We start from the raw sequence: 7,984 nt of genomic DNA, 5'->3' as shown, positions 1-7,984 counted from the left end.
ATCATCCATCTGATCATGAGAAAGGGAATTATGGGCACAGATAAATATACATATTGGGAAATGATCCTTGTAACTTTCTCTACACTGTTAAAAGGTTTCCTCTTGACCTTTATTTTGACCTTGGTCATGTGTTCACTGATGGGTCACCAATGGGTTAAGCTAGATGCTAGATGATGCTAGTATATCACATTAAACCAGTTAGGGTCTCATTCTACAGCCACACCTCCCACAGCAGTCTCTTCAACACAAGACCTGGACTGCTCCCAAAACACCACCCCTCCCAGGGACCCTGAGGGGGCATTTAAGGAGAGTCTGGTGCATACCCTCCTCTCTCTAACCTCCTATGCCAAATTAATCAACTTGCTGGCCTTGTCTGGTGCATCTGCCATGCTCAATACCCATGTGGCCTTTCAGGAATGCTTAACTATCGCTCCCTTATTTTCTAATGTTGTAATGACCTTTGAATTAATCTGTGTTTTCATTTTATACCTGCACTCGCAGAGTCAGAATCATGAAATTTTCATGGGGAACCAATGAATCCCCTGATAATAATCCTAGTAGTTGGGAAAAACTCAAATCAGTCAAATAAGAGAGAAAGAGAGAGAGAGAGAGAGAGAGAGAGAGAGAGAGAGAGAGAGAGCGAGAGAGAGAGAGAGAGAGAGAGAGAGAGATGAGAGACAAGAGACAGAGACACAGAGAGACAGAGAGACAGAGAGACAGAGAGATAGAGAGAGAGAGAATTTGGAATTGAAAATAAAAAAAATTCTTTTGGGAATAAACAAATTTACCATGTCCTAGGAAAAACAAAGCAGAAGGCGAGACCCCAGAAGAGAACTAAAAGAAATCCAACTAGCCATTCAGATCTGAGTTTCTTCTTAAGACTGACTAATCAGACCACTATAAGCTCAGAATTCTCTGCCACTGCTCAGGCACAATATCCTTCCTCAAATGTGGCTGTTATTCAGAGCCAAACACAATAGTTCAGATATGGCCTGACTAAGGCAGAGGATTGTGAGACCATCACCCTCCTTGTTTTAGACATAGTGCACCTCTAAATGTAATCTAAGACCATGTTTGGTTATTTGGTCATTGTCACAGACATCACATGGATTTTGGAGGTAAGGAACCATGTAAAGCTTCAAACCTTTCTAAATACAAACCAGCTCATTTTCCCCTGCTCTTAGATGGCACAAAGTCAATGAGGCCAACTAGATATGACCAAATAATTGCTGAAGAAGACGGTGCTGGAAGCAATGGAATCTAAAACCTGGAGGGGATTGTTTAACAAATCCTCAGGGAGGAAAAGATACAAATGAGTCTCTTAGCTTATATCCTACAAATCATCCTGGACTCCTCTCTTTCTCCATATCCAAGCTGTTGCCAAGGCTTGTCAGCTTCACCTTTAGAGCATCTCTTGAATATGTCCCCTTCTCTGCTCCTTATTATCTTATAACAGGACTACTGCAGTAGCTGTCTGCCTTAGATCTCCATACTTCAATCCATACCTCATTCAGTCATCAAAGTGATTTCTTAAAGCTCAAGTTTTATCACCCCCGCCCTTACTCAATAAACTGCACTTTATTTCACCTATTGCATATTTAGAACACCTAGCACATTTGAGCACACACTGTGGACCCATGTTGTGCTTGTAATTCACTTGAAGCTCTTGATCCTTTTCAAAAAAACTGCCCACCCCAAAGTCTTTGCCTAGCCTACAAACATTATCATGACTTCATCTCTAGCTCTGTTGTATAGCTTTGACCAGATCTCTACCCTGCTCAAAAATCCCATTGGCTCCCTAGTGCTTTCAGGATGAAATCTTGGGCTATTACAGCCCTGTATAATTTGGTTAATGCCTACCTCCTCGAATTTAGGCCACATCACCCATAATTTAGTTGAGGATCAAACAATCCAGTCTCACTCAAGACATCCCATCTCTCCCCTCTTGAGACCTACTCTTCTCCAGCCACTTTGGATTTATTTGACTTGTGGATGCCATTTCCAACAGTCTTTCTATGTGCTGTCCTTGCTTCCTAGTTCTTGCTTCCTCTATGTCTTGGCCTGCCCTAGCACTTTGTCAGGAACAAGGCCTGACCCAATGCCTGCTCACACCTGAACTCCAGATGGTAGATTTCAATGCCCTGTCTTGCCACTCTCAGTCATGGGATGACCACTTGCTCAGGACACATTCTTTCCCACCCCAAACCTTTGGTATTTCCTAAAACGAGACCCATCTTCTCTACACTAAGACATGTTGAAACATCTCTATATGATGAAATGAAATGAGGCACTCAAATTTTCTATCATGGTTGGTCTCCTTCATGGGATCATGCACCCATATGTCCAGTAAGATCCTGGACAATAAAATTTCATGGATAAAACTAATTTTTGTTATTTCATTTTTAGTCTAAGAAAATTATAGTTAACAATAATGGTGCCATTGTGGCTCAGATGATTGGGAATTTCGAGGAGGGTTGGGGCCTCTGGACTCAGACATGCTCCTTGGGGGGAAAGAGGTCAATAACTTTTCAAATCCCAGCTCTATTCTGAACCAGTGTTTTAGTTGACAGAAGTGGGCTTAGACAATTTTAACTTGAAATGGAATAGACTTTCCCTCCAGACAGCACCACAAGAAGGAATCCCTAGAAAACCAAGACATATTTTGAGCCTGGCACAATAGAGTGCCTTGTCTCAAGGTGAGTTTGTTACCTTTTCAACTCATTTGCTCTTGTTTTGAACTGTTGTTTTATTTTGAAACAGAAGCTTCTCTGGGATTTTTATCTCTGTCTCTGTCTCTCTCTCTGTCTGTCTCTCTCTCTCTGTCTGTCTCTGTCTTTGTCTGTCTCTGTCTCTATCTCTCTCTTTTTCTGTCTTTCTTTCTCCCCCCTCCCCCTTCTCTTCTCTGTCTCCCCCCTCCCTCCATCTCTCTGTCTCTGTTTCTCTATGTGTCTCTCCCCATCAGCATCTTTCCCAAAGTCAGTGGCAAGCATGGAATGAAAGGTTGAGGTCCCCTTCCCCTTTCCAGTTGGCAGAAGTGATGACTTTCATAGCTGAGTGATCGTTATTTGTGTCTATTGTTGAAATGTGATTGACTGTGGCCTACTGTCTCTCATTCTTTCTGAAATTAGACTGGTAGTTAGTTTCTCCTTCTATAATTTTTTCTCCTCTTTTAGCTGAAAAATGGACATTCTCTCAGAATAAGAAAAGACAGTCATGTTTTTCCTATTTCAAACTGGCCCACTCAATTACTAACCCTTGCTGCCCAGTCTCTCCCTCTGCACATATCTCTGTCTCTCCTTATCTCATTCCCATTGGAGGTTTTCTCTCCAACATCTCTTAACTCTGTTGCTCTACTTAAATCTTTTTTTTAAAAACTCATAACTGCATGTCTCTGTTGTTGCTTTTTAATTTATTATTTAAGGCAATGTAGTTAAATGACTTGCCCAAGGTCACATAGCTAGGCAATTATGAAGTATCTGAGGTCAAATTTGAACTCAGGTCCTCCTGACTCCAGGGCCAGTGCTCTATCCACTGCACCTCTCTTGCTAAATCTGAAGAAGATAACACATGTTAGCTGCTATTCTGAATTTAAAGTGTGTTGTAAAAAATAGAGAAATATTTAGGTTGAATTGGATATTTAAAAGGTTATAAATTATGGATTATTTTATGTAAAATGGTCTGTTGATTTGAAAGGTAGATTCTGAACATTTAGAATTTGGAGACACATTATATGAAACTTAAATACATTTTTTTAGGTTTTTTTGCAAGGCAAATGGGGTTAAGTGGCTTGCCCAAGGCCACACAGCTAGGTAATTATGAAGTGTCTGAGGTCGAATTTGAACTCAAGTCCTCCTGACTCCAGGGTACATGCACCACCTAGCTGTCCCCCTTAAATACATTTTTAAACCTGGGTTTTAAAATTTAAAAACAATGCCTTACTTTTCTCCTTAAATTAATAAAGTAACTTAAAAATATTTTGTGGCTGGTGTACAAAAAGAAAAAAGGCTGTTATAACAGAAAAATGTAGTGTGATAGATAAGTTTAAATATTTAATTACTGGTTGACTATTTAAAATCTTCATATAAATTGGCCCTAAAATTATTTTCTGACTGGTCTTAATTAGCATGATTAAAAAAACTACTACTACTACTACTACTACTAATAATAATAATTTAAATTAGAGGTCTCTGTGTATTGCTTCCCCAGCAGGTCTTCTCTAGTCTCAACTGGCCCAGAGAACTGAGAAGAGGCCACTGGGCTTTTCTTGGAGTTTGTGTAGGGGCTAGGCCAGAGTCCTGAAAATCTTGCAACACAGGATGCCACTATACAAATCTTTGTGGTCTCTCTAAACAGCTGGTTTGGTGAGTTTTCATGAAACACTTCAATATTGAAGTTTGGTTTCAGAATAAATAATGGAAACTGAAAATCTTATTCTGACATTAACTGCTTTTCAGTTAGAAACTGCAGAAAGAAGAGTTTTTTTCTTTGTTTTGTAGGGAAAAAAGAGAAGAACTTAAGAATTCGGCCTTAAGGACTTCTAAGTCCAGATTTGGTTTTATTTAATTAAAAATTTAGCTCTGAAAGTGAAAGTAATGGACTACATAAATCAAGAAATGTAGGAAGCCATACGATCACCTTTTTTTTTTTTTTTTTTTTTTTTTTTTTTTTTTTTTTTTTTTTTTAGGATTTTGCAAAGCAAGTGGGGTTAAGTGGCTTGCCCAAGGCCACACAGCTGGGTCATTAATAAGTGTCTGAGGCCAGATTTGAACTCAAGTACTCCTGACTCCAGGGCCAGTGCTCTATCCACTGGGCAACCTAACCACTCCTAGGATCACTTTTTAAATTAGATAACCATGTATGGATTTGATTGAGTTACTGTGCATTGCTAAATAAATTGTTTACCTTAATTTCCTTTAACTAAAAATGAAATAACAAAGTTAGTTTAATAAATGAAGTTTAATTCTCTAGGATCTTAGCAAACACATGGGTAGATGCCATTCTAACGAACACCAAACTTTTCCCAAAATTTTTGGGGGCAATTTATACAGAATTTACAAGTCACAAAACTTTGGTGGCCAACCAATCAAATCCCATATCTGTATGTTATTGATTACTTTGATGGTTATCTAACTCAGCCATAAAATCTGTCCCTGCATCAAGACTGAGAATATCCAATTTGCCCCAGGATCATTGTCTGCTCTTTACCAAAGAATCAAAAAGAGAAGAATTCATCTCTTAGCTAGAGAACCAGAGTAGTTTTTCTGTCTTCTCTGGATGGCCTTCCTTCTTCATTCTTCCACAAACTTGAAAACCAAGCTTGAGATGCAAATGAGAGAAGGGCTGCATTTTCATAGACAGAGCTTTTCCCTCAATCTTTTTTTTTAATTCAAATGCTCGTTCTTTTAATTTTTCCCCCTGAAGCCACAAGTCTATGTTGATGTACAAACTCGATTAGATAGAAGCTGTGGTTATGTTCCCCAACCCCTTTCCCCCACTAACATACTATTTTCTCAGTCTTTAAAAAGTCATTAATGATGGAAAAAAAGATTAAAACCATCTCAACCCTATTCCCCCTTCCCCCACAAAAAAAGAAGAGCAAGGAGTTATCTGTGGGCACAGAAAATGGTATTTTGTGCACTGGGTTACATCTAGTAGGGCAACTTGGAAGAAGGGAGAGGTGAGGTGGAAGAGGCCATGATAAAAGGGTGATGGGGCAGGGATACAGAGGTATCTGTAGATTTAGTCCACTTAGTTTTTATACTGAAAGGGTTCTTTCCCTGCCTCTTTGAGGAGACAGGTACAGATAAGTGCCTTTGTCACTGCATAAGGGTCACAGTTGGCAGAGGGGCAGTGATCTTCAAAGTAGCTCTTCTTGTCCTGCCCAACCATCCTGGGAATTTGGATACTGGTGCCATGGTTGGCCATGCCAGTGGAGAACTTGTTGATTTGGATGTTTCATTGAAACCTCTCAGGTGATGGGCATTGTTCAGACCCCCTTTGAGGTCATAGGCTCAGATGTGATATTTATGTTGTTTGCTTAGTCTCTCGATGGCTTCTTCAATAAACTTTAGACCATTCTTTTCTCTCATGGTCTTGGTACTGAAGTTAGTATGGCAACCAGCTCCATTCCAGTTTCTGGGAACTGGCTTGGGATCAAATGTTGTGATCATTCCAAAATCTTCACACACTCAAAGGAGGATGAAGCTGGAAATCCAGAGATTGATCTCCCATTTCAATCCCTTCACACTGTCCTCTCTGGAACTCCCACTGAGCTGGCATTACTTCAACATTTGTCCCCCCAATTTTGACTCCAGTATATAGACAAGCACGGTAATGAGTTTCTGCTATATCTCTTCCATAGGCTTTTTTGGCTCTCATGATGCAGTAATATGGATCCTGGGGCCCAGGGAAGCCATTGGAAGGCCAATCAAAAGGGTGTACATCTGTTTCCATGACAATATACTCTTGTTCCATACCAAACCAGGGTTTCTGGTTGGACACCATATCCATTATCTGTTTACGGGTACGCCTCATACCTGTATGTGCCTTATACTTGAAGACTTCACAGAGAACCAGCTTGTTGGGGTCCTTTTCAGAAGGGGTCTCCAACAGAGCAGCAGGAATAAGCTCCATGTCACTGTTAGAGCCTTTGGAGCCATCAAAATGCCATTTAGGTAGATCATCAATGCTCTTTGGTTCACTGTCTATGGTACAACTTTTACAGCGCAGTCCCTCGCCAGTGCCATCCATCCAAATGTACATGGCTAGGACTTTGTTCCCTGGAAGAAGCTTCAAGTACATCTGCTTTATATTTTTGTTCAAGTGAGAACTGGCTGAGGTGACCATTTTAGAAGCTGTCCTAGGCCTGGAAGGGGGCCAGAAACAAGTTGTCAGAGTGGAGGGCATGGGCTGCAGGCTCTAGATAGTGATCTCGGAGGGCACTTCCATTCTCCATTCTGTCCTTAATTATTCTTAAAGAACAGATCCTGTGGGGGGGGAGGTAAGAGGTAAACATCCTGAAACCTGTAGTCCTCAATTAGAGACTGATAGAACAACTCTTAATCAGAACTGGAGAGATCAAGAAATGTTAATAAACTCCAGTTTATCCAGTTAAAGGATATTAGATTAGACAATATATAATATTAACTTGAAAGGTTTTTAAATTGAAAAATGCATAATTTGGATTATGATATTGTGATGTTCAGGAATGGTTCTAATATGAAGAAATATTGGTCAATAATTGGGAGTTTAAAATGTGTGCTGTTAAGAAACAAAATGAGCTCTAGTCCTGGAGTCAGGAGCACCTGACTTCAAATCCATCTTCACACCCTTAATGATGACAAAGCTGTGTGACCTTGGGCACAGTGGGCTGCCTTGTAAACTCCTGAGGTGAGATTAATTGATATTTAATCCTTATGAAGTGAACTTACTTGAAATTTTGGTTATTTGGAATTTTGTTATTTCAGATATAAATATATACCCCCTCCCTCACAAAAATATAAAACCTTATGAGAAAGAAAGTGAAAGAAAGAGAAAAAAATGCATTTCAGTCTGTGTTCTGATCCCACCAGCTCTGTCTTGGGTGGATGACATTTTTTATCATAAGTTCATAAGAGAAGTTACCTCCATATTTTTCCACAGTTACTGTTGCTGATTGCAATTCCCTCCATCCATTCCTCACCACTACCATCTATTCTATCTTCTCTTGCCTTTCACTCTGTCCCTCTTTAAAAATGTGCTGTGGGGCAGCCGAGTGGCACAGAGGACAGAGCACAGGCTCTGGGGCCAAGAGGCCCCAAACGTACATCCCAGCTCAGAGACCCAGCAACCACCCGGCCTCTCAGTCCCAGACAGGTCAACCAATCCCACTACCTTGCAAAAAGTAAAAAAGAAAATGTGTTCTATCTGACTATCCTCTCCTATGTTCTACCCTCTCCTCTATCACCCACATCCCCCCCTCCCCCGTCCCCTTCTCTCCTTTTTT

At 40.3% G+C, this 7,984-nt stretch overlaps 1 pseudogene; it reads right to left on the bottom strand.

Annotated features, from left to right (window-relative positions):
* Positions 1–2,933: 2,933 nt before the first annotated feature.
* Positions 2,934–6,859, bottom strand: LOC141503193 (glutamine synthetase pseudogene; annotated as a pseudogene).
* Between the last annotated feature and the right edge of the window lie 1,125 nt (positions 6,860–7,984).

Source organism: Macrotis lagotis, chromosome X (genome assembly GCF_037893015.1).
Source record: "Macrotis lagotis isolate mMagLag1 chromosome X, bilby.v1.9.chrom.fasta, whole genome shotgun sequence".
Taxonomy (NCBI): Eukaryota; Metazoa; Chordata; class Mammalia; order Peramelemorphia; family Peramelidae; genus Macrotis; species Macrotis lagotis.
Note: the sequence above shows the minus strand (reverse complement) of the source record. Positions and strands in the feature narration are given on the sequence as shown.